Below are 27,979 nucleotides of genomic sequence, written 5' to 3' on the forward strand. Positions count from 1 at the left end.
TGATTGTTACAGGTGAGACGGGGATTAGGAGGAGACCCCGACTGATGGGTAAAGGGGAGCACTAACACCAGAGGGACACCCCCGGCGTCTCTTTTTGAGAGACGCCCTGGGGTTTCCTAATGGCCAAGGAGGGTCGGGACCTCGGTTTGACACCTCCCCCGAAGGACGGCGCCTGTTTGTGCAGCAGAGTGTCGCCATCAGGAGGCTGGGGCGTAAGAGAGCCACACAGTCCGCAGGGTGAGCGCTCCCTACTGGTCCCAGTCACACCTCTTGCAGGAGCAGCAGCAACCGGAGCTTTTCCGGGGTAGAATCTCCCATCCGGGTGCCGGCCAGGCTCACACCTGCTGGGCTGCCCCGGGGGTGAGCCCAGTCGAGAGTCGCAGGGCCAGATCTAGTCACCGGGGAGAAACGATACAAGTGAAGGATTGCTCGGCTCTCGGCACTTGAAAAGACCGACAAATGTCTCGTTCCCGCCGGAGCTGAATGTACCCGCATGTGTGGTGTCGTCTTCTTCCCCCGCCCCGCTGTGTTTGCTGTATTGTCTCTGAAGCCGGCCCCCCCGAGACGAGACGGGCTGTTCCTGTGCCCCAATTAACACTTTACAGGTGCCATTCCCCGGCATTGTGGCCATTGTCGGTGCTCACACGCGATAAGATAAGGCGGAGGAGAGCGGGGCATGCCCAGCGGCAGACATTCAAGGAGGGGGCAGTGCGAGGTGAGGTGAGGTGCGACACGCCGGAGCCCCGACGCAGCTAATGCGGAGCACTTGTTGGACTGGCATCGAAAGGACGTGTGCGCACGGAGCGAGCCTTCCCTGCGGCGGAGCGCGGGAACTTTCTCCCCCCCTCCCGCTGCAGGAGTTGTGTGCGCTGCAGCGGTGCCGAGAGAAAAGCACAGAAGGCAGCAGGCTCTGGAGAGCAGGTAAGAGACGGAGCCTTGTGGGCAGGCGAGCAGGCCCGTTTTTTGGAAATTGCTGAAAAGGTTTGTTCGGTGTGTGGCAGGCGCACGTCGCGAGCTTGCGTGGCGATCTGCCGGTCTGGAGTTATGCAAATGAGGCCGAATTGCATCCCGGGACATGCTGCGAATGCGCAACGGCGACTGCAGATGTGTAGGAAACGGCGCGCTCGTTTTCTCGTTTTGCCCACACTTTTGAGTGTTAGTGTGGCGTGTGAGTGTGTGAAAGAGTGGGCCCAGCAGGAGGCGGTGGCGTGCGGGGCGAGGAGGTGGCCTAGGCTGCGCGATTTGTGCTGTGGGTGCGGGCCGCTTGCAGGGGCCTGTTTAACTCATACTTACCTGGCAGGGGAGATACCTTGATCAAGAAGGAGGTTCACCCAGGGCGAGGCTCGGCCATTGCACTCCGGCTGTGCTGACCCCTGCGAATTCCCCAAATGTGGGAATCTCGACTGCATAATTTCTGGTAGTGGGGGACTGCGTTCGCGCTCTCCCCTGATGTGCTTGGTCCAAAATCAGATACGGGAGGGTTAGGACACCACGAGCTGCGTGGCTGCGGAAGGATCCCGGTTCGACAGGAGTGGACGCCGCTGCTGGTTCTCGCTGGCTTTTAGTTAGGGGTCCGGAGAAGCATCTCAAGCTAGTTCCACTACTCCTTCCGGACGTTCATTCCCTTTTCAAAGTCAGTCGTTTTGCTGTAGTCTGCGTTCTTTAGGCTGATTATCGAGGTTAGCCTTTATTTGGTCATGGGGGGCCTCGGTACTGTATGCTGAGTCTAAAGACAGTTTCACCCGTTTTCTGATTGCTCGGTTCTGTACCAGTGCAGACATGTCAAACAGTGAATGGCTGTACCTCTATTGTATCCGTGCTCAATGAATGAAATCGGTAACAAATGAATATATGTCTAGTTATACGAAAAACGAGTGGTTTATCGACTCATCTTCATTTGCAGATTTAGAGGCAGCTTCAATATTCGTTTTACAGACGGGTTTTTTTTTTTGAATATGGGTCACACACATGCCACAGCAACAAAACATCTCTAGAGATGAGGCTATAGATCACCTTTCCATCCTGCAGGTTTTCCTCCCAAAGCCTACGGCACCAACGGCGACCCCTGCTGGCCGGGAGAGCAAAAGCTTACAGCACCTGGTATTCCCAGGCAGTCTCCCATCCAAGTACTAACCAGGCCCGACGCTGCTTAGCTTCCGAGATCAGACGAGATCAGGCGTGTTCAGGGTGGTGTGGCCGTAAGCGAAAGCCCCGGCGCCTGACTCGCTACTTGAAGCTGTGTGTGGCGGGGGTTCCGTGCCCCCCGAGCGGGACTGAAGGATCGTTTGTGTGCAACTCTTTGGAAAGGAGCTGCTTTCCAAATCGCATTGCGTGCCTGGATGTTGGCGAATGCGCTCCCTTGTGTTGGCTCGTCCCGCACTGGAGGAGGACAAACAATCTGCACGGAGGAGCACCAGGCAAGTCTTCAGTGCACAGCACTCTGGAAACATTTCGGGGCTGTCGCGTGTTTATTTCAGCACGTAAAGCGCACCGGTCCACCACGTCGGCCGGGCGCGCGGCGCCTCCGCCCTCTTTCTGCCCCTGCAGCTGCTTCACTTTTCCCTTTAGTTGCCATCGATTTTTTTGTAGTGCTATACATATACGATTGAGGTATCTTAGAGTTCTCCTTCGAAGACCCAGCACTCTCTTTTCCTTTCCCAGTGTTACTCATATCGGACTTTTTAAACCTAAAAAAAAAACGTTTTTTTTTCTTTCAATTATAACTGAAATTTAAACAACTAGTGTTAAGTCCTAATTTTTCTGTAGTCAAAAAAAGCAAAAATTAACATTCAGGTCATGAAAAACTCAAAAAAACTCCCCAACCACTAAACTTTACCTCCCACCTGAGCGCCATCTTGAACGCCCCTACCACCAGAGAATGCTCACGATTTCGGAAGCTGTCTCCGGGACGTGCTGATTCCACACATCCTGAATAAATCATGATATTGTTAGTTGCTGTAGCTAGACGTTCAAATGAGTTTCATGGCCAGATGGACTGTTTCCTCCAGCGGTATAATATTGCAGTGAGACAGCACAATGCCTGCAAGACTATGTCACGCTAAACGCCACAGATTGTGTTTGTCCGTTCGTGTCAGTCGTCCCGCAGCCACGGGAAGTGGGACACAAACATGCTGCAATGCTTTCAAGACGTTAAGAAGAGTACTTGTGGCTTGAATGTGAACTGTACGTGCCTGCCCCCTTTCCTCTGTAGTGCATGAGTTCCTCCCGGCATGCCCTTCGTCATTGTTCTGTCATCTTGTATTTAAAGGGTTGTATTTCTGCTGCTGAAAATAAGCAACGGTTTTCTCACAACGCCCTTTGTTCCCAACGGAGCCCTTGTCTGTCATGAAATTCTTCAAAACCTCAAGCTAGAAGAAGAAGAAGACGACAAATATGAAGCGTTATAGCAACGACATGCCATGAGACGATCGATAGCGATTTCCATAGGATCCCCGCGGTTGCCTGGCAACCGTCAGCTTTGCGCAGTGGCAGTATCGTAGCCTGTGAGGTTTAGCCGAGGCGCGATTATTGCTAGTTGAAAACTTTTCCCAATACCCCGCTTCCGCCGGTTTGCAATACAATCGGCGAAAGCAATTTTTGACAGTCTCGTCAGAGACTGAGCAAGGTGTTTAAAAACAGATTTGGTCATGGTGATATCATGGTAGAAAGAAACGAGCTTGTTACGTGTCAACAGAAACGCTCTTTAGCTCTTTCAGCGTTATGCAGAGAACAGCGTCTGTCGAGATTACTTTTGTGTAAGCGCGAAACGCCGTGTGCTGTCAGTATGATTTCATATTGCTCGTAGCGGCGCCTGGCTTTTGTCTGTCAAACGTTAGGTTGCGCTTCTTCATGCTGCATCGTCGGCATGAGTGGAGCATTTTAAACGTCTGTACTTACTGCGCCCCATAAGAAATCGTTTGTCCCCATTCAAAAGAGATTGAGCGATGTCCTGCAGCGTTCGCAAAGCAAACCTTTGACAGTTTGAAAAGAGGAATTTATTCTGCTTCCTGTGCGTGCAGTAGTTACAAAGTTGAACGTCTTTACACGATCTGCTGCAGTTTTCAGTGGGTGGGCTTTGTCAAATGGCTTGGAAAAACGCACTGTGTTTCGGCTCGGGAAACATCATGAGCAGTGTCCTGCATGTTTTCTGTGTATAGCTGTCTTTTAACGCATACAGAATTCATTCGAAATCATTGATTTCTCCAATTAACACGGGTCCCTTTTTGAACCTGCCAGAAGCATTCTTTCAATGTAACAGATTTACTCCGGGGAAGGGCAGCATGACTTTGAGAGTAGCTCAAGCTTTCAGCACCTTTATCTGACTGCATGTATGCAGACACTGCTCAGAATCCCCTGTAAGATTCTCCTTCAATTCCGTTTTGCAGTGCTTTAGCTCTTTCAAAAGGCTTCGCTTTGCTAGTCACAATCCAAGGCTCATGACAGCATTTGAAAACATTCGCAACTGCGTTGGCCGGGAATTGAACCTGGGTCAACTGCTTTGAAGGCAGCTATGCGCAACACTGGCTCGCTCCAGAGTAAATCTCACGTCGAGAGCATATTTTTTTCCATTTTACCGTGAGTCGGGCTCGGCTGCACAGAGGAGAGAGCAGAGCAATGAGGTCACGGGGACAGGGGAGTCACACGCTGGCGGTTTGAATACGCGGAAGATCACTGAGGGATCCACAGTATATGGACCCTCCGTGCGCCATCAGTCCGCACTCCGGACTCTGAATCCTGCCATCCGAGTTAAGATCTCGGCGGAACCTGAGGCGCAGTTCCTTCTTAAAACGTAATCTGGTGAGCATTTCTAGAATCATACTTGTATAGATGCAGCCTTTAATGTGTTGCTAGGTTAAAATTGATGACTTCTTGTATTTCAGTAGGCAACTGCCCTCTTGATTTCGGATTTAATTTCTTTATTACAGGGGCGCTTTTATGAAGACAGAGTCATGTTCAGGTACTTTGCTTGATGGAGGAAGCTCATTTCGGACTCTGTGATCTGCTCACCTGGAAAGGTCTGCTATACTACTACAAGAGAGAAGTAGAGTCTGGAAGAAGGGACAATTTTATGATACTTTGGAAGATAATGTTTTTTTTTTCTTATACTGAAAATGAAAGGTAGTTGTTTCTATATGGACTCAGTCTTTGGAATTTGTATATATATATATTTCAGTGATCCCTCAGCCATTCCTTCTGTATTGTAATTCAATTTCTCTTTTAAAATTCCTTCCCCACTTTTAGGACCTGCAGTTGCTGAACTCCACAATGGCTTCTATTGGAAAATCTGTGACTGAGACCAAGTAAGTGTTCACTTTTTTATGAAACCATTATTTATTTTGGAGCAATGAGCAATTCTTATATAAATGCGATAAAATCATTATGCTCAAACTATGAGAGAGAAAATTAAGGATAATTTAAAAAATCAGTCTTAGCTTGTTTCTATACACAGATGGTATTATTTATTTTCAAAGGAAACCCGCGAGGATTCCCCTGGTGTGCAAGATGTGCCTGAATACTCTTGAACAGCTTCCTGCTCACTTGAAGAGGGAGTGTATGAAGCACGCCACGGCAGAAGAGATAAGGATGGCCTCTCAACAGGCGAGGGAGGACATGATGAATCACCTGAAGAACGGGGTCATCGTGGATTACCACAGAATAGAGATCGTGTCTGGTGAGGCAAACAGGATAGTGGTTGTAAGACTGCTAGAGTCCTTGGGCCTTTTTGTACATGGGAAGCCTGAAGACACATTGGCAAGGTGAGATATTTTTAATCTGTAAGGCTTCTGTAGTTTCTTTTTGAAATCATTGTTACAACATATTATGTAAAAGCATGTTGAAAAGAATCTACCTGCATTCCAGCGGCCCTGAGCAAGACGCCGCTGTCCAGGAGGAAGAGATGCCAGAGGCTGCTCTAGAAACTGAAACAGAAGCGGATAAGGAAGGGGAAGATGTGAGCTCTGAAGAACTCTATCAGCAGTAAGACTTTTTATTTTTCAGATGTATCTATTTTTTACTAAAATTCTAATTTGTCTCATAGGTATAAAATGTTTAAACCGGTGTTTTATATCCTTACAGGCCCTGAGTAGTTAAAAAGTATCAGCAGGCCGGAAGAGAGTGGCCCAAGCTGGACTCTATAGAAAGCACTCCCTGGATGCTCCTCTCCTGATTGGATTCAAACAGTACCTTACCAAGGATCTGGGAGTGGCAAATTATTCTCAGGAGGTATTTATTTTTTAAAGGCATTTAAAATTTCTTTATAAAGCATAAGCAATCATTTATTACATCGCTTCTTGAATTAAATCTTTTGACAAGAGGTAAGACTTCTGTTACATTTCAACCCATGTTTAGCTGTGTTTTTTAGATTTAACTGAACCAATTTCTGTGTGTGATAATGTCCTTGAATTCTGACAACATCACACTAAATTACACGATATAAAACAGCTAATGTTTCTAGAGATAAAGTTTCTGAGATGTTTCTAATTACTTTTTATTAACAGGGACAGTTTAATTCACCTTGTACAGTACTGTAAGACCAAGATGCTTTTTTTTAAAGTTATTTAACATTTTATAGAACTTTGTCTACTATGGCAACATGATGAGCTTGGTGAAACTTGGAAAAATACTGCTTGGCCACTTATCTTAAGATAAAGATAGGATAAAGGTTTATCTTTTGCACCTACCTGACCCCCAGGGAAGGCCAATGCTTTCTAAGTTGATGGTTCCCTACAGTAGACTGTACTTTAATTTCAAAGGTAATGTATATTGACCCAAATCAGTTTTGGAATCCAATCTACTGACGAGATGGAGCACATCCTTTTTTCAGGATTTTAGCATCATACGTTTGGTATATTTAGTCCCTAATGCTGAAAGAAATGATCATAGAACATTTGGACACTTTGTGGGCTTGAAATACAAAGCAAATCATGTTCTATGGTACAAGATAAATACAAAACTTAAGCTTTTATTTTAATTAGATTTGTTTATAAAGCATAAGCAATCATTTATTACATTAATATATGTGAAAATAACATTTTAGCATCATACGTTTAGTATATTTAGTCCCTAATGCCGAAAGAAATGATCATAGAACATGACATCTAACCTTACCTGCGGTGTTTTTAATCCCTATTGCTCAATGCACAGTGAAAGCATTGCATACATGTGTCTGACAATGAGGAATGGGCCCCTGAGACAGTCATTTGCCTGTTTCACAAATGATCGTATTTTACTAGAGATTCTGTTTGGGATTCAGATGTGCATTCGGACAGCAATCCCTTTCAAGAAATGATACGCTCTGGATGAGGTCAAAGGTGCTGGAACACTGTATTTAGGATGTGTTTGCAGTGATTGTGTGTCTCCTGCTTCAACGCAGTGATATATAGATGTGCTCCTGTAATTTATTGGTACATGCCCAGGGCAGTGAGCAGTCTGAGGATTTATTTCCAGACGGCATAGAGCGGTGAAGCAGTGAAGTAGTGCAACACACTGGATCATTATATTATTAGAATCTATTCTACTTACATTATTACATTATACACAATTTGAGTTCATTTTAAAAAGTAAAATGTAATGAAAGGAATGCATTTTCATAAGAAAGATAATACCGATATGCATGTGATAATCTTCCTTATATCATGTAGTGCGTCATTTGGACACTTTGTGGGCTTGAAATACAAAGAAAATTATGTTCTATGGTACAAGATAAATACAAAACTTAAGCTTTTATTTTAATTAGATTTGTTTATAAAGCATAAGCAATCATTTATTACATTAATATATGTGAAAATAACATTTTAGCATCATATGTTTAGTATATTTAGTCCCTAATGCCGAAAGAAATGATCATTTGTTTAACATGCACGGGTCTGTCTCAAAGGATGCAGTACTCCTGAAGGGTCTCAAACCCAACATTTCGGATGCCTAGCTGTATCCCTCACATGTGGCACCTCAGAATGACTTCTAACCTTACCTGTGGTGTATTCAGTCCCTATTGCTCAATGCACGGTGTACATACTGCATACATGTGTCTTGAGAATGAGGAATGGGCCCCTGAGACAGTCATTTGCCTGTTTCACAAAGAGGGACATGGACCTAGACCTGGCCCGTACGGGGTTCAAACCCACGACCTTGGCGTTATTAGCACCACGCTCTAACCAACTGAGCTAACATTCCTCACGACAGTGCTCCTCTCTGCGCTGCAAAAAATCAAACTCAGGGAATTTCTTTTGCCCTCCTTTGAATAGAAAGCCGTGTAATTCAGTGTACGGGCTTTCTCGTGCAGTTTCATGGTTCTTGTAACCCAAATCCTACACTGGCCTGAAGTGCCCCCCCATTTCACAGCATTTTTCAGCTGATTTAAAATGTACCTAAAGGAGAAGCATTATTGAAGACCATCAATTACCAAGAGCTTTTGTCAAAGGTTTTGGTTGTCATTTTGAATGACCACAGAGCGCTGTGACGTCGGTTTTACATCTCATCCAAAAGACAGCGCCCTTTTACAACACAGCATCTCCGTCACTATACTGGGGCATTGGGACCCGCACAGACCTCAGGGTGAGCGCCCCCCCGCCGGCACCATTAACACCGCTTCCAGCTGGAAGCGTTGTTTTTCCCTGTAGCTCATCCTCATCCGGGTACTGACCTGGCTCACACCTGCTTAGCTTCAGTGGGTTTTCAGTTGCGAGTTGCAAGGGGATGCAAGTGATGGAGCCGCTCGCTGCAAAAGCCACTGCATTGGCCGGGAATCGAACCCGAGCCTCCCGCGTGGCAGGCGAGAATTCTACCACTGAACCACCAATGCTCAGTGCCTGGACCTTCAAAAAAGACGCTTTTTTGGTGCTCTGTGCAAAACGCGTCGACATCTGCTTCCAGCTGCAAAATGCCATTCGCGGACGCTGAAGAACTTCCAAGGCAGCGGGTACAAGCGATTGGGCGTTTTAAAACCACCAGGAACAGCAAAGAGGCGCGCTTCTTTGCTTACGCCGAAACACACCGACTGGAGGCGGACAACGTAGTCGGCAGGATTGGAACCTGCGCGGGGAGACCCCAATGGATTTCTAGTCCATCGCCTTAACCACTCGGCCACGACTACAGCAAGCCCCACCGCCGCTGCGTTCTTGCTACAATCTTACCTGGATCGCGAGGCGCCGGCGGAAGCCTATTTCAAAGTCGTTCTCCGTTTCAAAAAAACATTTCCAAAATACAAGCCTTGCAGACAGACACGCCTCAGAGGACTTAAGGGTGGCTTCATGTCGGAATGATAAAGTCTCCCCGTCCGGACATGAAAATGCCACTTTGTTACACACAAAAAAAGACTCAACAACAGAGAAATGCCCACAAGCATTTCAAAAGCCGCACCACGCCGCTCTTGAAATAGCTCTTACGTTAGTGGTAGACGCAGGAATCGTCCTGCACTTGCATATAACGCCGTTACGTGGCCAAGCAGTATTGTACGTCATCCTAGCACTGCACCCCGGGTCGTACGGTATATGGGAACGAGCACACGCCACGAATCGTCTCGAATCACTCCCTACAGCTGTAAGGCGCCTTGAAGCGTGCACCCCCAACATTCTTCTTTGCGCATCTGTGAAAGGTAAACTCTTGAGCAAACTCTGAACCAGCTCTAAGGAAACTAATCCGATTAGACGTTACTTTGACTCATCTTCTTACGCTCAGTGCCGGATTGCTCAAACTCCAGCTAGGGTTAGGGTTAGCATTCCCACGCTACTTAGACACTTTGTTTACGCTCAGTGCTGGATTTTGGGAACTTCAGGACAAGTGGGAATTTTCTCCTATCTGTCCATTCTGTTTTGTTTTGGAGACTCTTGGCTGCCTATGTTGTTCAGTGCAGCGTGAAGGAAACATTTTCCAAAACTCAAATTTTGTAAGAAAACCTCTCCAGCTGCTTTAACTCTCTTCATTTTTGTCATTTAATGTGACACTCGATGTATAACTGGAGCCTCACATATGCAAATGGTGAGGCTCCAGTTCGACACCCAGTTCGACACCACTTTACAGTATATGACAAAAGCATGGCAGACTGTGCCGGACCAGCTGGTAACTTCCGCTTATTTTGACCATATTAAACATTGGAAATCTTCCCACTTGCATTTGTGAAACTTGATTTTGGCTCCACCTAAGACACTCTTAAATCTTCAAACACTTTTCTCTTCTCCCAGCGTTGCATGAAAACCCATCTCACCACGGAAAGGAACCTAACAGCTTTGGTAAGAGAGCAGAATTACCTGAAGAACTGCTTTCCATGGAAGCAGGACCAAGCGATGTAGCATTTTTATAGTACCAGGAAAGGAGAAGCGGCACTTCGCCTCTGCCGCGCAGGCACAAGTCGACGTGCGGCAGACGCCGGAGTCGGCAGGTTTCGAACCTGCGCGGGGAAGCCCCAACGCATTTCGAGCCCATCGCCTTAACCACTCGAGCACGACAAATGCGAGCCCGCCGCCGCCGCATTCCTCCTATAATCAAACACGGACTGCGAGGTGGCTGCGGAAACCTTTTTAAAGTTGCTCTCCGTTAAAAAAAATACCTTTCACAAGATTCGTGCCGGCAGACAGACACGCCTCAGAGGGTTTAAGGCTGGCTTCACGTTCAAATGATAAAGTCCCCCAGTCCGGATGTCAAAATGCAACTTTGGCAGACAGAAAAAACATCAACAAACCAAAAATGTGGACAAGGATTTTACAAGCTGCACCACACTGCACTTTCAAAAGCATTTACATTCGTGTTAGACGCAGGAATTGCCTTTGATTTGCGCGCTTACGAACGCCATGGAAAACGAAACAAAACTAAAGCCCTCAGCTCCTGCACTTGATTATAATGCCGTTACGTGTCGAAGCAGGAATTTACGTCATCCTACCACTGCAACACGGGGAATAGAGGGAAATGAGCACAAGCTACGAATTGTCTCTAATCAGTCCCTACAGTTGTAAGACGCCTGGAAGCGTGCACCCCCATCGTTAATCTTTGCGCATCTGTGCAAGGTAAACTCTGGAGCAGTCTCTGAAACGGCTCAAAGGAAACACGTGATTGATTCTATGTGCATCTGGGGTTCATTTCTTATTTACATTTAATTCAAGGGAAAGGCTTGGGTCAGTTTCAGACGGCCTCCAACAGCGAGATTCAAGCGCCCCACCTTCAGCCCAATCTGCGCCGCCAGAACGCCAACGGCTCCTCTGGTCTCCGGGGTGCGGTTGTGACCCCATAACCTAAAGTGTTGGTGGCAGACAAATGGAGACTAACAGGTGATGTCCTAGGACATGACTACATTGTGACACTCGGTGGGGATGGTGACCATTGCTTGGAAAAGAGTGCGAGGCCCCTTTATAAAAACATTTTGTTAACAGGCATTCTGCCTCAGCCTAAACACCTATAGCTTGCAAAGCGCATGCTATTAGACAGGCACCTCTGCAAGACCTTAAGAGTCTCTTAAACTAGTGATAGTAAGGTGTTCCCAATGGGCGATGTTTGGCTTTCAAATCATCTCTCTGTGGAAGCGCCGAGATGCAGCTGTTTAAGGCTTAGAAGCAGCTGACTGTTTCACTACCTAGCTGATTACTGTCAGTCAGGGAGCTCAGAGGTGAAAAGCCTGTCTGAGAGACAATTCGCCGTCGATCAGTTCAATATGTTCCGTACCAGCTCGGCGCACCTGAGATCATCTTGGTAGCCGTGTAGCTCAGATGAGTGAGAGCGTGTGTGTGTGTACCACCGTGATTGGATGCCGGTCCTTCTCAGGTCACAGTAAACCTTCTGCTGCCTAACTTTCCTAATTTTGGGGATCCCTTTGAAAAAGCAAAGGAAAAAAAAACTGGCTCTCATCAGCGTGATCGACCCAACCCAGTGTGCCCCAGTGGCCTAATGGATAAGGCACTGGCCTCCTAAGCCAGGGATTGTGGGTTTGAGTCCCATCTGGGGTGCTCCTGTCCCATTTTGAGCGTACAAATGTCCTTGTGATTTGCAAAGCTGCAATCCCACCTTACTCTGCTTTTCTCTCACATACAGTTGGGAGAAAAACTTTTGTAAACAGCCCTTCGGAATGATGTGGATTTCTGCATGAATGGCTCCTAACATGTGATCTTATCTTTATCTAAGTCATAATAATTAATAAAGAGAGTCTGATTTAACAAACAACACACGCCCAACATTTGACATTGCTGTTTCTTTATTGACCAAATGGTTTAAACAATCAAGGTCATTGATGGAAAAAGTATGTGAACCCTTATATTAAGGAGCTAGTGGAACCTCCTTTATGACAAAAACCTCAACCCCCACTTTCTGTAGCGGTTGGTCAGACCTGAGCAGCGGTTAGGAGGTATTTTGGCCTATTCCTCTATGCAAAACTATTTCAGTTCATGTATATTTTTGGGATGTCTTGCGCTGAACGGCCTGCTTCAGATCACGCCACAGCACTTCAATGGGATTGGGGTCAGGACTCTTACTTGGCCATCCCAAAATACGGAATTTCTTCTGTTTCAGCCACTCTGTTGTTGATGTACTCCTTTGTTTTTGTCACGCTGCATGACCCAGCGTCTTTCGAGTTTTAGATCACAGGCAGACACCCTGACATTCTGCTGTAGAATTTCCTGATACATCTTGGAATTCATCGGTCCCTCGATGATTGCAAGCCGTACAGCCTCCGCCATGCTTCCCACGTGGGATGAGGTTTTGGAGTTGGTATGCAGTGTTTTGTTATCTCCAAACATAACGCTGTGCACATTTACCAACAAGTTCAACTTTTGTCACGTCTGTCCACAGAACATTGTTCCAGGAGTTGCTGTGGAACATCCATGTGGTCTTTAGCAAACTTGAGAGGGGCAGTGGTGTTTTTTTTTTGGGGGGAGAGCAGTGGTTTCCTCCATGGTGACCTCGCATGATCACCACTCCTGTTCAGATTTTTTCTTATGGTGGACTCATGAACACAGACGTAAGACAAAGTCAACCACCTGTTCGCTAGATCCCATCCCCACTCAGCTAGTCAAAGATTCCCTCGAAGGACTGGCAGGACCTATAATTAGTATGATGAATGCATCGCTTGCGTCAGGCGTTGTACCTGATCAATTTAAGGTAGCGGTTGTTAGACCGCTCCTTAAGAAGTCAAATTTGGATCCACAACTTCTTAACAACTACAGGCCTGTCTCAAAGGTCCCATTTCAATCTAAAAGTCTTGGGAGAATAGTTGTTGCCCAACGTCAATCGTATCTGGATTCAAATAATATACTTGAGAAATTTCAGTCTGGTTTCTGAAACTGCATTAACAAGAGTCGTAAATGATATTCTCTTAGCTACTGATGCGGGGAATGCAACAGTGCTTGTGCTTCTAGATCTTAGAGCTGCCTTTGACACGGTTGACCTCTGTTTTGTTACACAGGCTTGAGTTTGAGGTTGGCTTATCTGGAACCGTCCTTCAGTGGTTTACTTCACATTTAACTCATCGTTTTCATTATGTTCAAATATCTAATAATTGTACTGCTTCATCAATGTCACCAGTTCAATTTGGGGTACCAGAAGATCAGTGCTGGGACCAATATTGCTCTCTCTCTCTACATGCTGCTGCTAGGTAGGATAATATGAAAAAATAATATGAACTTTCATTCATATGCTGATGACACTCAAATAAACATTTTGTTTACACCAAACGACAACTCTTCTATTATCAGTTTAGTTAAATGCATTAAGGAAGGAAATACTTGGATGTGTGAAAACTTTTCGTTACTCAACTCTGAGAAAAATGAGGATCTGTTGATCGGAGGCAACAATACTGATAGGACTACTATAACTTCAGCACTTAACTCAGAGGATTTAAACATTTGCCTCAAAGAGACAGCACGTAACCTAGGCGGCATATTAGACACAAGGCTCTTAACAACTTGCATTATTAAGTGCCTTGGGACAACCTTGTTGTGAAAGGTGCTATATAGAAATACATTGATTTGAATTGAATTGACAATGTAAAATGTTGTGTGTGTTGTTTGTTAAACAAGACTGTCTTTATTTATCAAAAAATAAAAGGAATTTGCTAGGAATGCAAACGTTAGGTTGCGCTTCTTCATGCTGCATCGTCGGCATGAGTGGAGCTTTTTAAACGTCTGTACTTACTGTGCCCCATAAGAAATCGTTTGTCCCCGTTCAAAAGAGATTGTGCGATGTCCTGCAGTGTTCGCAAAGCAAACCTTTGACAGTTTGAAAAGAGGAATTTATTCTGCTTCCTGTGCGTGCAGTAGTTACAAAGTTGAACGTCTTTACACGATTTGCTGCAGTTTTCAGTGGGCGGGCTTTGTCAGATGGCTTGGAAAAACGCACTGTGTTTCGGCTCGGGAAACATCATGAGAAGTGTCCTGCATGTTTTCTGTGTATAGCTGTCTTTTAACGCATACAGAATTCATTCGAAATCATTGATTTCTCCAATTAACAACGGTCCCTTAAAAGATTAGTCAAAGTAACGTCTAATCGGATTAGTTTCCTTAGAGCTGGTTCAGAGTTTGCTCAAGAGTTTACCTTTCACAGATGCGCAAAGAAGAATGTTGGGGGTGCATGCTTCAAGGTGCCTTACAGCTGTAGGGAGTGATTCAAGACGATTCGTGGCGTGTGCTCGTTCCCATATACCGTACGCCCCGGGGTGCAGTGCTAGGATGACGTACAACACCGCTTGGGCACGTAACGGCGTTATATGCAAGTGCGGGACGTGAGGGTTTTCGTTTGTTCATTTTGTTTTGCTCTGCTTTGCTTTGTTTCGTGGTCAAGAGGCGTAAGGTAAGTCGTAATCCAGGGAGAACACTGGTGGCAAACAGTCCGAGGTGAGAGGCGAGGTCCAAAGTCGAAAAGGCAGAAACGCCAGGTAGAGCTCTCAAGGAGTAGACTCAATACCAGTGGGAAGCAGGTAAAGATGGTAAAAATAGCACTGCGTACCGCACGGTGGAGTGTGTGCAGGTGGGTTAACTCGTGCGGCGGCGTTTGTTAATAATCACCCGCTGCTGGTGCTGTTTAGATTGCTTAAGAGTTGGTCTTAACTGCCTGGCGGTCATGACAAGCTCCTCTTTAAGCTGTGGTTTAGTTTTGCATTCATGTGTTTCTAGAGCAGTTATTTATGGGGGTGGGTGGGTCTTTCACAGAGGCTCAGGACAAATCCCCCGCCTGAAAGTCTAATGTGTGCGTTCAGACAGTCACAGGTCAAGAGCCAGGCAGGAGGACAATGGACAGAAGAGCCAACGAACTAAAAATAAAAGAACAGATATGAAAAAGCCACCATCTTTTTCTTTTTGACATTTTCCGACTTTCATGCAAGCCAGGACAAAGTTGCTCGTAGCTACTTGTGGATTCAAATACTCTATCGAGTGCTTTGATGAGTTTTTGCAATTTGATTGTCGTCCTGTCAGCCTGTTTCTGTTTTTTTTTTCAATCTAGTGATGGAAAGTAAGAGGGAAATGATGGAGCAATCAATAACCGCTCCGGAAAAATGGCAGAAAGAAATGGCCCGTCACTAAGGACATTTGTGAAGCAGAGGAGTGACATCACCACAAAGGCGACTTATTCTGCTGATCGTTTTGGTGAATAATGATTGAGCCGTGTTAAGAGAAAGGTAGCTGCGTCAGCATGCTTAGGCTGCAAAGGATAAAGCAAAGGTTTACTCCATGCTGAAAAGAGAAGAAAAGAAGCACAATGTTTCGGCTGTGGAGCCTTCTACATTGGAAAAACTGAGACACGCATACTGGAGGGGCTTGAACCACCAACTTTTCAGCACCACAGAGTCTGACAGTCTTTTGTGCGCCCTACATTTGCAGGTTTATGGTCAAAGAAAACAATCACTTGCGCTTCTTGCAGCCGGCAATCTTTTTCCACTGACAACCAAGAAATGGATTTCATCTTTCACAAGCTGTATGGATTTCTTCAAAAACAAGTTATTCCAGAAAGGAAATGAATTCTTGCATTAAACTGAACCAAGCTGTACATGTTTGTCTGAAATGAGACATGCGGCACAACAAGACATGGAGAGAGGCACCGCTGGTATTCAGACCCAGGATCGCCTGCTTACTAGGCAGGCACTTTAAGCCACTAGGGAACAGCGCCAGCAGAGCACCGCGCTTTTACAGACACTTGGACACATCTGCATTCGGTGTGCACTTAACCTGCTCTCTGAGCCCGTTGCCTCCGTCCCATTTAATAGCAGAACTGACGCCAAGAGAAATGATGAGAAATGGCATTTATCTGGCACTTCTCATGTCCAAGGAGCTCAATGCCCTTGACACCTCCCCAAGGCGACAGAGCTGTGCATTCTTTGGCGACAACATTTTTTCTTTTGTTTTATTTCTATAGTTATTGATAGAATAAAAACGATATGTCATGTACTGTAAGGGAAATGTCTCTTTTCATGGGGAAAGCTAGAACCAGCAAATGTTGTGTTTAGAAGAAGTGATTTAACATGACACGTGACCTAATTTACCGGAGCAAAAGCTCACCCAGCAAGCCCTGCTTTACTTCTACAGGAGAGAAGTACTGTAGAGTCTGCAAGATGTTCAGCTGGGTAGCTACGTCAGCATGCCTCGGCTGCAAAGGAACAAGTAATAGGTTTATTGCATGCTGAAAAGAGAAGAACGGAAACACAGCGTTTCGGCCGTGAGGTCTTCTCACACCTGAAGAAGCCTCACACCTGTAAAAGGCTCCATGGTTTTCTTTCTTCTCTTTTCAACATGGAATACACCTATTGTCTGCAAGATATGACAATTTCACGGTGTTTTGGAAGAAAACCTTTTTTCCTTGAATTCAAAATCAATCAGAATTTCAGCACGACACACCAACACTTTTTCTGTTTTAAGGAGATGATATTTTAAACCTGATAAAAATAGTAGGAAACACAAGTTTCTTGCTGTGAAAATTTAGATGGGGAAGTGTACTACTGGTAGCAGTGTAGAGCTCTCTGTGGTGGAGTGCAAGCGCATGTTCTATGGGCCAGTGGCGTAATGGATTACGCGTCTGACTTCGGATCAGAAGATTGTAGGTTCGAGTCCTGCCTGGTTCGTGAGGCTTTTAAACCTCTCAGGTTCCTCGGTAACAGGTTGCCGTCATGTATATGAACTATAGAAAAGCATCTGCCACAACCCGTAAATTAGCACGCAAGTGCGGGCTAGTTAACACAGAACTGTATGGAGATCATCTCCAGCTCCGAGCTCAATTGCAATGATAAAACATGCAGAACAGAACTGGAGAGCAGCTGAATTTGTGCTCAGTAGGGTGGGGAGGACTCAGCATTGCTATTGTTCTAATTGGCATGAACTGCAGGGGATCTGAATCAGAACACGTCACTTAGTTCGATCATTGCGTCAATATGTAGGCCACGTTAATATAAAATTATTACTTTGTCTGTCTCGTCTTTGTATATAGCTGAATGTCCCTGACAATTTCATGTTAGTTTTTAAGAACGACATTGGTGCTAATATATACATATATAGCATATAAGGAACACGTAAAAGTTTAGTCCATGCTGAAAAGATAAGAAAACCGCCACAACGTTTCATCTTGGAATAAATCTTTACTTGTTGTTTTGCAGCCTACCCATTCTGACCTAACTCCTCCCTTGAAATTCCCTAACAGATAAGGGTACGTAACGGCTCATGCGATGCTCAGTTGCAATTTGTCCCAAAACAAACAAGAACAGCAGCTGAGGGTTTGAGTTTGAACATGCACTGTATTAAAACAGCTTTTATTTCCATTGATAAATGCTAGATATTCCTACAGAGATTCTCCAGGTAGTAAGCGATTCCTGTTTCTGTTTCTATTTCTGTTTCATATATATATACAGTATATATACAGTATTGTACTATTATTATATAATTGTTACACTGTCGCTGTATTGTGTGTGTTAAGCTGCTGTTGCACTGCAATTTCCCTCACGGGATCAATAAAGTATCTATCTATAAGAAGACATTACCAACAACGACCACAAGATGGAGATATTGTCTAGACATTACCAACAACGACCACAAGATGGAGATATTGTCCAAAGAGGCAAGAAGGGCAAAGCTGCGATAAGGTAAAATCATTTTTTGTAAGAGATTGCTGTCAGAATGCACATCCGTATCCCAAACAGAATCTCTAGTAAAATATGATCATTTGTGAAACAGGCAATTGAGTGTCTGCTACAATATGATTGCTACAGATGCAGCCATTCAAAATGCGCGGGCGTACGCTGTACGCAGTCTACCACAAGTTACCGGTAAATACCGCGAGTTACCGGTAAATACCGCTAGCAAAATAATAGTATCCGGAATTTCCGCAAGGTGGAGCTAATAAAGCTCAACTTCTCATGTTTGAGCTGTAGCCATCAAAGTCTTTAATGAAGATATTACTAATAGTATTAATAATAAATGAACTTGGACAAGCTGTAAACTCAAAGTATTGCCCTGGTCCACATTATTTTTTTCATTGACCGTCTTTGTAAAAGTAACACCACAGCATTTCGCAATCACGCATTTTTTTCCAATCATGCAAAGTACAGTAATTTTTGAGAATCGATTCACCATGCCTTTCACATGCTCATAAAAGAGGTTGATTTAGGAACATAAACATATTACCGTATGCAAACTGTACTGTATACAGTTTGTATATGTATATGTATATTTAATGTCTTAACTGTGCCCGTTTAAGTATTGAATATTTATATGGAATTTTACCACTGAAGGGAAATCTTAGTGCCTGAGCATAAAAAGAATAGGAGCATACTGCAACATGTGTGAAGGCCATAAACGATATTAATTTTGGAACATAAACATACAGTATATGGCTGGTCTCGGTACTTTAAAGAAAACATACACGAAACATGGTTTCATTATGACCAGAATCGGTCTTGAGATATTTTAAACTTGATTTACAGTATTTGAGAGGTATGTCTTGACACCGATACTACGTAAATACTCCTCACGTATATGTTTCTAGGTTTATATTATGCATTTCATACGGTCAAATTGCTTTTGAGCAACTGATAAGAAGCGCGAAACGGTATGCCCAGGGCGTTTTAGTTTTCGTTTTGTTTTAATGCAGTGCAGTGGATTGATTAGAGATATCAAGTACATACAAGTCATTTTTTAAAAGTTGTAGTTCGTCTTGTAAAAATGTTACGAGTACATCATCTGTCAACAATTACACAGGTTCTGTTTCCATATTGCGGTTTTTGGTTATGTAATATTATTTTCTAATTTCACGTTGTGAATATATGATTTGGGCAAACAGAGCCGCAAAGAAGTACATTATGGGCTGTTGTTGTTTTTTTGCAGTTTTATCTAAAATAAGCGATGCTTAAACCTTTGTCTGATTCTTGTGAAACTATCCACACGACAGTTACCTAGGAGTTGACTTCAGTGATGTCACTGATGGGATGTTTCTAAAAATCCATCCTCTGTAAAACATCTTCTCTAGTTGTTCTGCATATGTATTCGCTAATGAAGCTGTGTGTTCTGAGCCTGGTTCTCTACATTTCTGTATGAACCAGCTTAGAGGGCTAAAGACAGCTTGTGTTTAAATTGAGTGTAAGGTAATTTATGCTTCTAAAGTCATGGTCAGCATTTATTATTGTACTGTGCTGTAAACTTCTTCTGTGCCTAATTACATTATTTTATAGTCGATAATGTTTCTGTAGTGCTTTTTCAGCCCTCAGCATGTGTCTGCGCTGGTGGTGCTGTGGGTTAGGTTCCTGACTCCTATGTCACATGGTCTGTGGTTGAATCTCATGGAACTATGACTTTAATTTTTAACAAACATTTCTTTGAAAAAATGAAACATTTCCCTTGGTCAGAGATTAAATAAAACCTCACTCGCATCAAAACAAATTTATATTTCTAAATATCACAACATGATCGAATTTACGTCTTTTTAATAACAATGAATAGTCACCTATGCGTTACAAAATAAACATTTATATTGATTTGAATCGCGTTTTGATTTAAATCATAAACGCGTGTTTAAATATATGTGTTTAAAGGCGATATACTGTATAAAAGCGCTGATTCTTATGGAATGTGTTCGGCCGGGGATTCAAAAAAATTATTTTTTTTAATCGCGTATCTAAGGAAAATTGCAGTATAACTTTGTTCATGCACAAACAGTGGCATGTTACATTATAATTTGGGTGTCTCCTCTTGCCAGAAAGCTCTAAATTGCATTTTGAGTGCGGTTTTTGACTTTTTCGAAATTGCAACCCATAAATAAAGCTGATACAGTTTAGACTTACTGTATTCTAAACTGTATTACAACATCACATTGGACAATGCAACGTAAATTGCAAAAATGCACTTGGAATCTGTCCAAGCCCTACTACGAAAATTATTTAAACTGCGACACTTATCATTCATCTTTAAATAAACTTTATTTTATATAGCGTTTTAAGCGAATAGGTAATTAGATTGCTCATAAACCTAATCGCTTTTTCTACATAAACACAGCGTGATTGCTCTCTGAAAATGTTTTTTTCTTTATATTTAGGCTCAGATTTCAACTATAGATCGTATTATTATAAACTTTCTTGGAAAAATGTCTTTTATGTAAACCATGTTTGCTATTAATTCATTTAGGGCTAAAATACGTTCATTGTCTTCCAATCGAGTCGAGTTGACATTGGAAGCTTGCCACGCCCGGACTGTTACACCAACGCATTAGCATGTTGAAGCGATTTCATTGAGGAGGCCATCTACTAGTTAACACTGTACTTCCTACTTTGAAAATACCTGTGAAATTGGTTTAATTCGTCACAGCCAGCACTCCAGCAGAGAGGGGGGTTGTACTCGTTAATGTCTGATGACATACAAGTGGAAAGATTACAGATTTTAATCGTCTTTTTTCTGAACCAGGGAAAATCTGATCATGTTTCTCTATAACAATAATAAAAAACTTTATTTTCAATTATTTTACATATCCCGCTTGCACATCGCATGACTTTAATAAATCTATTCTTTATTAATACTAAATAAATAATACTAAAAATACTACAGCAAAGAGGTCACTTGATTTTTGGAATAATTCCAAATAGCACAATGATCCACTGGCATCCCTGAAGTCTGTTTAGTGCATAATCTTCCAAATACAATCACTAAGCAATTATAAGAATTATACCATCCTATTTCTTTGTGATGTCCTGTAAAAACTAAACCTATTTTTATAAGGCTTTTACTCAAAAGATTTCCAAACACACAAAGCATTTGTGAAGTACTATAGTATTTCTAAAGGTTACTGGTACAACATCAATCATTAAAGCTTAACAATAAAGTTTAGATTGCTGACTATGGACTAACTACATTAACTAACTGCAATGCAACAGTATACATTTTACAAGAATATCTGGTTGAATTCTTGCATTTGTAGCCAATTTAATGCGAGAGAAATAAGCCAATTTAATTATTTCACAAAAAATAATGTAATATAAAATGGATGTTTTTAACTTTATTGTAGTGTTTTAGAAACTAATATGTCTTCAAAAATGGTTGTTTTTCACTCCTAGGAATGAAAGCTGTTGTTATATAATGTTTATTTTCAAATTTTGAAAAATCAAAGGATTCTAGCTTTCTCCCCTTGCAGGCATCGGACACAGAGAACCTCATGGTTTTCCTAAAAATCATTTTTTATGTTCCCTGGTGTTCCAAACTTAGTTTTAATCAATTTTAATTTGTTATTATGTTAAAAACAGGGTAATAAATTTCTAATTGGACTATAAATAATGTCATATTGTCTGCTATAAAACTGATGTTTTCAACTCTATTGTAGAGATTCTAGAATCAACTAATAGAGAATTGAAATAAAAAAGGGCATAAGAAAACATTACCAACAATGACCACAAGATGGAGATACTGTCTAGACATTACCAACAACGACCACAAGATGGAGATATTGTCCAAAGAGGCAAGAAGGGCAAAGCTGCAATAAGGTAAAATCATTTTTTGAAAGAGATTGCTGTCAGAATGCACAACTGAATCCCAAACAGAATCTCTAGTCAAATATGATCATTTGTGAAACAGGCAAATGAGTCTCTCAGGTGCCCATTGCTCATTTTCAGACACATTTATGCAATACTTTCACCATGCGTTGAGCAATAGGGATTAAAGATACCAGAGGTAAGGTTTAAAAGTGATTCTGAGGTGCAACACATCAGCGATACAGCTAGGCATCTGAAATGCGGGGTTTGAGAGCCCTTCAGGGAACACCGTACCCTAAAGGTACCAGAAGTCCACTAGTATAAGCATTAAGTCACTGTCAGCCCTGTTGCAATGTGATTGCTACATATCTTCATTTCTTTGGTTTTTAAGGAGTAAGAGTGCAGGGGGTCTAAATCTGCGATCCAGTGTGTTGAAGTATTTCACAACACTACCTGTAGCCCGTATGGAAATAAATACTAATTCTGATTATTGTCCTGGGCATGTACCAATAAATCACTGAGCATATATATATATATCACTGTGTTGAAGCTAGAGACCTGTATGTAATATTATGGTGCTAAAATGTCATTTTCACATATATTAATGTAATAAATGATTGCTTATGCTTAATAAACAAATCTAATTAAAATAAAAACTTAAGTTTTGTATTTGTCTTGTACCATAGAACATGATTTTCTTTGTATTTCAAGCCCACAAAGTGTCCAAATGATGCACGACATGATATAAGGAAGATTATCACATGAAAAATCGGTATTATCTTTCTCATGAAAATGCATTCCTTTCATTACCTTTTAATTTTTAAAATGAACTCAAGTTGTGTATAATGTAATAATTTAAGTAGAATAGATTCTAATAATATAATGATCCAGTGTGTTGCACTACTTCACTGCTTCACTGTTCTATGCCGTCTGGAAATAAATCCTCAGACTGCTTACTGCCCTGGGCTTGTACCAATAAATTACAGGAGCACATCTATATATCACTGCGTTGAAGCAGGAGACACACAATCACTGCAAACACATCCTAAATACAGTGTTCCAGCACCTTTGACCTCATCCAGAACGTATCATTCTTGAAAGGGATTGCTGTCTGAATGCACATCTGAATCCCAAACAGAATCTCTAGTAAAATACGATCATTTGTGAAACAGGCAAATGACTGTCTCAGGGGCCCATTCCTCATTCTGAAGACACATGTATGAACTACGTACACCATGCATTGAGCAAAAGGGATTAAAGACACCACATGTAAGGTTAGAAGTCATTCTGACTATATTCTAAAATATTGGACTCATATTCTTATGATGGCAGACATGATGCTGCGTTTAAAACCGGGGTTAATGGACATTATATGACTGTCAATTCTGTTTTGTTTTGGAGACTCTTGGCTGCCTATATGGTACAGTGCAGCGTGAAGGAAACATTTTCCAAAACTGTGTCAGCTCAAAAGTTGTAAGAGAACCTCTCCAGCTGCTTTAACTCTCTTCATTTTTGTCCTTTAATTGTCTGTCGGCACTATGTGGCAGCGTTGCATGACAACCCATCTCACCACGGAAAGGAACCTAACAGCTTTGGTAAGAGAGGAGAAAAGGACCTGGCCAGTAAGGGGCTCGAACCCACGACTTTGGCGTTATTAGCACCATGCTCTAACCAACTGAGCTAACCGGCCTCATGACAGTGGTCCTCTCTGTGCAGCGCCTTTTACTTCCATTGACAAATGATAGCGATTCGAAGAGAGATCCTTCAGACCAGCAAGCAAACCCACGGCTATTTCGGTTTTCTATCTAGGCAACGTTGGTGTCTGCAATAGCATACATGAAAGCGTGATGCAATTTCTGTGGCTACATTTGTTGCACGTCATGCACAGTAAGAGTGTTTCTAACACCAAATAAAAAGTCAACAATTAACGATCACGCCTTCTCCTCAGTTAACCCACTGAAACCCTTGCTGTTAACAGTTCTTTACTGCGTGCTTTACGAGCACCTACATATCGTGTCGGTTCTTTCAGCTTTATTCATTAGGTTTTCAAAGGCATAAGTAGAGCACCAGAGGTGCGAACGCAAGATGTGTGGTTATCTGAAGAACTCATTTCCATGGCAGCAGGGCCAAGTGATTTAGCGTATTTATAGTACCAGGAAAGGAGAAGCGGCACTTCACCTTTGCCGCGGAGGCACAAGGATACGTGTGGCAAACGCCATAGTCGGCAGGATTCAAACCTGCGCAGAGAGTTCTCAACGGATTTCGAGTCCATCGCCTTAACCACTCGGCCACAACTACAGCGAGCTCACCCCCGCCGCATTCCTCCTATAATCTAACACGGAGTGCGAGGTGGCTGCGGAAACGTTTTCAAAGTCGCTCTCCGTTAAAAAAAAATAAATACCTTTGACAAAATACGTGCCGGCAGACAAACATGCCTCAGAGGGTTTAAGGCTGGCTTCACGTTCAAATGATAAAGTCTCCCCGTCCGGATGTCAAAATGCAACTTTGGCAGACAGAAAAAACATCAACAAACCACAAATGTGGACAAGGATTTTACAAGCTGCACCACACTGCACTTTCCAAAGCATTTACATTCCTGTTAGACGCAGGAATTGCCTTTGATTTGCGCGCTTACGAACGCCATGAAAAACGAAACAAAACTAAAGCCCTCAGCTCCTGCACTTGATTATAATGCCGTTACGTGTCGAAGCAGGAATTTATGTCATCCTACCACTGCAACACGGGGAATAGAGGGAAATGAGCACATGCTACGTACGTCTCAATCACTCCCTAGAGTCGTAAGGCGCATTGAAGGGTGCACCCCCATCATTTATCGTTGCGGTCTTTGAAACAGCTCGGATTAAACACTTGATTGCTTCCATGTGCATCTGGAGCCCATTTCTTATTTTCACTTCACGCCGCCCAAAGCATTTCTAAAACATGAGATTCGCGTTTGGGAATGCGCCCTGCCCTACGAATAAAACAGGTCTACGGGTCTGAAACCTGCTCCACGGAAAACAGTTCTGTTGCGCTTTTGATCAAAGGGAGATTCGCTGTTCTTACTTTTTGATGACATAACACCCAAAGGGGCTTCTTTGGAGCTGGATTCCAACCAGCATCCTAAAGTTTCTTGGCGGTATCCTTTACAGTCCTCTGTTCGGTCGACAAGGGACAGAAGGGGGCAGCTTTCCTCACACACACAGTGCAATGTACTGTAGTGTTCCCGTTCATTGAATTCGCAGTTCTGCATCAGACCTCTAACTCGTTTCCTTAGCTTGGATTTAAGCCATGAAGCAGGCTTCTAGTGTATAAACGTCTAGAGGAATCACAAACTATTTGAGAGGCCATCATCCCAGGGGGAACTGACAAAGTCTATCCCTAAACACCTAGCGCAATCTCTCGAGAGACTGTCAAAAATCGCTTTCTCCGTTTCCGTTGCAAGTAAGTGAAAACGCGGTCTCAAACCAGAGCCACTTGGCAGCAGCGGCACGTAAATACTGTTACTGTCACTGCTCGATACTGACGTTAGCCTACTATACCATGTTCAGCCACCGCTAGGAAATGTACGGCTCTAGTACTGGAGCAAACAACAGGAGGGCCAAAGGCACACGGGCACACATGTCAGACATGGAGAGTGACGAGAATGGGACTCAAACCCATGCGTGCAGAGTACAGTGGATTAGCAGTCCATTGCCTTAACCACTCGGCCACCTCATCTAGGAAACTGGGCTGTCCAGACATGGGTTGCCGCGCTCCAGATGATCTTTTTCTTTTTTTTCCCTCGTACTCGAGGGTCATTTTCCTGTTCCACATGCGATTTCAACATTTTCCTTGGGAGATGTCAAGCCAGCAAGCCACTACTGTGGTTCAGTGGCCATTGTGGAGTTCAGTGGCCCTGTTGTACACAGAATGCACATTGAGCTCCTTGGACATGAAAAGTTCCAGATAAAAGCCATTTGTCATCCTTTCTCTTGGTGTCGATGTTGCTATTGTATGTAAAGGTGGCAACTTGCTCAGCGAACAGGCGGAGCACACACCGAATGCAGATGTGTCTGAGTGGTGTGTCCAAGTGGCTGCAAAACGACAGCACTCCCAGGGCGCCGTGGCTTAGTTGGTTAAAGCGCTTTTCTAGTAAACAGGAAATCCTGGGTCCGAATCCCAGCGGTGCCTTTTTTGTTCTGTGTTCTTGAACAGAACTGGTCATTATGGACAACCGCCTACAGCTAGACTTAATTAAATGCAAGTATTCATTTCCTGTCTTTAACGCGACTTGTTTTTCTTAAAATGGATGCAACTTGCAAAACATGAAATACAAACCTTGCTAATCAGGGCTAGCGGCTGGCAAAAAAAAAGAAGTCAGCAATGTTTTTTTTCTTTAACCTTAACCCTGCTAATAGAGAAGAGTTAAACGACCGAGTCTATGCAGCTTAAACGGTGCGCACGTCGGGTTCTTAGCAGAAAGGGTGGTAAATCACGCTCACCCCAGTCCTTAATCTTTTAAAAGGATACAAAATTGAACCTAGTCGCCACATCACATACATCCTGTTCAATAATAAAAAGGTAACATCTATCCTCGCTCCAGAGTAAATCTCACGTTGAGGGCACCTTTTTTTTTCACTTTACCGTGAATCGAGCTCGGCTGCACAGAGGAGAGAGCAGAGCAATGAGGTCACGGGGACAGGGGAGTCACACGCTGGCGGTTTGAATACGCGGAAGATCACTGAGGGATCCACAGTATATGGACCCTCCGTGCGCCATCAGTCCGCACTCCGGACTCTGAATCCTGCCATCCGAGTTAAGATCTCGGCGGAACCTGAGGCGCAGTTCCTTCTTAAAACGTAATCTGGTGAGCATTTCTAGAATCGTACTTGTATAGATGCAGCCTTTATTGTGTTGCTAGGTTAAAATTGATGACTTCTTGTATTTCAGTAGGCAACTGCCCTCTTGATTTCAGATTTAATTTCTTTATTACAGGGGCGCTTTTATGAAGACAGAGTCATGTTCAGGTACTTTGCTTGATGGAGGAAGCTCATTTCGGACTCTGTGATCTGCTCACCTGGAAAGATCTGCTGTACTACTACAAGAGAGAAGTAGAGTCTGGAAGAAGGGACAATTTTATGATTCTTTGGAAGGTAGGTTTTTTTTTCTTTGAAATCGAAATGAATCAGAATATCAGTGCAAAAGACAAACTCTTGGTTTGGTTTAAAGAGATATGGTTTTAAAACAGACAAAATGTAGAAAACAGGTGTTTCTCACTTTTGGAAAAGAATGGACCGGGGGTAATAGTTTACTAGTTGCAGTGCTGAGCTCACCGGGTTGCAGTCCCGCAATGGATAACGCGTTTGACTATGGATCAGGAGATTGTAAGTTTGACTCCTGCCTGGCTCGGGTCGTTTTTAAACGCATCGGGCTACTCCCCTAAGTAGTCTGTGCTACTTACTGCATTGTAATCGTACTCAGTAAGAGATTTCCTTCATGTAAATGAACTGCACCTGACAGCTTTAGAAAAACACCTGGGCTCAGTACGGTGCTGAGAGCTCAGCGTTGCTGTTGTTCTAATTAGCACGCACTGCATCGGCTATGAACCCGAACTTTTCAATTATTCCGATCATTAAGTCAACACGTAGTCCACATGAAAGGTAGAAATATTCTCTTGTCTGTCTCTTGTTTGTATAGAACTGAATGTCCCTGACAATGTACTGTTAGTTTTAATTGAAGAACGGCATTTGTGTTCAAATATATCAGACAAGTTTACGTAACTGCTCATGCGACACTCAGTTGTAATTAGTCAAGAAATAAAGTCGAACAACAGCTGCGGGTTTGATTCTGAACGTATCAGATTGCAGCGCCTTTTACTTCAATTGACAAATGATAGAGATTCGAAGAGAGATCCTTCAGACCAGCAAGCAAACCCACGGCTATTTCGGTTTTCTATCTAGGCAACGTTGGTGTCTGCAATAGCATACATGAAAGCGTGATGCAATTTCTGTGGCTACATTTGTTGCACGTCATGCACAGTAAGAGTGTTTCTAACACCAAATAAAAAGTCAACAATTAGCGATCACGCCTTCTCCT

At 43.3% G+C, this 27,979-nt stretch overlaps 8 non-coding genes across 8 annotated transcripts; 4 read left to right on the forward strand and 4 right to left on the reverse strand.

Annotated features, from left to right (window-relative positions):
* The first annotated feature begins 1,285 nt into the window (after positions 1-1,285).
* On the forward strand, positions 1,286-1,449 carry LOC138229369 (U1 spliceosomal RNA). The gene has a single exon (XR_011185789.1). It is a non-coding gene; the product is annotated as a U1 spliceosomal RNA (small nuclear RNA).
* A 636-nt stretch (positions 1,450-2,085) lies between these two features.
* LOC138229592 (5S ribosomal RNA) lies at positions 2,086-2,204 on the reverse strand. Its single transcript, XR_011186002.1, has one exon. It is a non-coding gene; the product is annotated as a 5S ribosomal RNA (ribosomal RNA).
* Positions 2,205-3,474: 1,270 nt separating this feature from the next.
* On the forward strand, positions 3,475-3,616 carry LOC138229449 (U4 spliceosomal RNA). The gene has a single exon (XR_011185860.1). It is a non-coding gene; the product is annotated as a U4 spliceosomal RNA (small nuclear RNA).
* Positions 3,617-8,729: 5,113 nt separating this feature from the next.
* On the reverse strand, positions 8,730-8,800 carry trnag-gcc (transfer RNA glycine (anticodon GCC)). The gene has a single exon. It is a non-coding gene; the product is annotated as a tRNA-Gly (tRNA).
* Positions 8,801-9,009: 209 nt separating this feature from the next.
* trnas-aga (transfer RNA serine (anticodon AGA)) lies at positions 9,010-9,091 on the reverse strand. Its single transcript has one exon. It is a non-coding gene; the product is annotated as a tRNA-Ser (tRNA).
* A 2,766-nt stretch (positions 9,092-11,857) lies between these two features.
* On the forward strand, positions 11,858-11,930 carry trnar-ccu (transfer RNA arginine (anticodon CCU)). Its single transcript has one exon. It is a non-coding gene; the product is annotated as a tRNA-Arg (tRNA).
* Positions 11,931-16,953: 5,023 nt separating this feature from the next.
* On the forward strand, positions 16,954-17,026 carry trnar-ucg (transfer RNA arginine (anticodon UCG)). Its single transcript has one exon. It is a non-coding gene; the product is annotated as a tRNA-Arg (tRNA).
* Positions 17,027-24,120: 7,094 nt separating this feature from the next.
* On the reverse strand, positions 24,121-24,202 carry trnas-cga (transfer RNA serine (anticodon CGA)). Its single transcript has one exon. It is a non-coding gene; the product is annotated as a tRNA-Ser (tRNA).
* Positions 24,203-27,979: the final 3,777 nt, after the last annotated feature.

The sequence above is a fragment of the Lepisosteus oculatus genome, unplaced genomic scaffold (genome assembly GCF_040954835.1).
Source record: "Lepisosteus oculatus isolate fLepOcu1 unplaced genomic scaffold, fLepOcu1.hap2 HAP2_SCAFFOLD_45, whole genome shotgun sequence".
In the NCBI taxonomy this organism is placed as follows: Eukaryota; Metazoa; Chordata; class Actinopteri; order Semionotiformes; family Lepisosteidae; genus Lepisosteus; species Lepisosteus oculatus.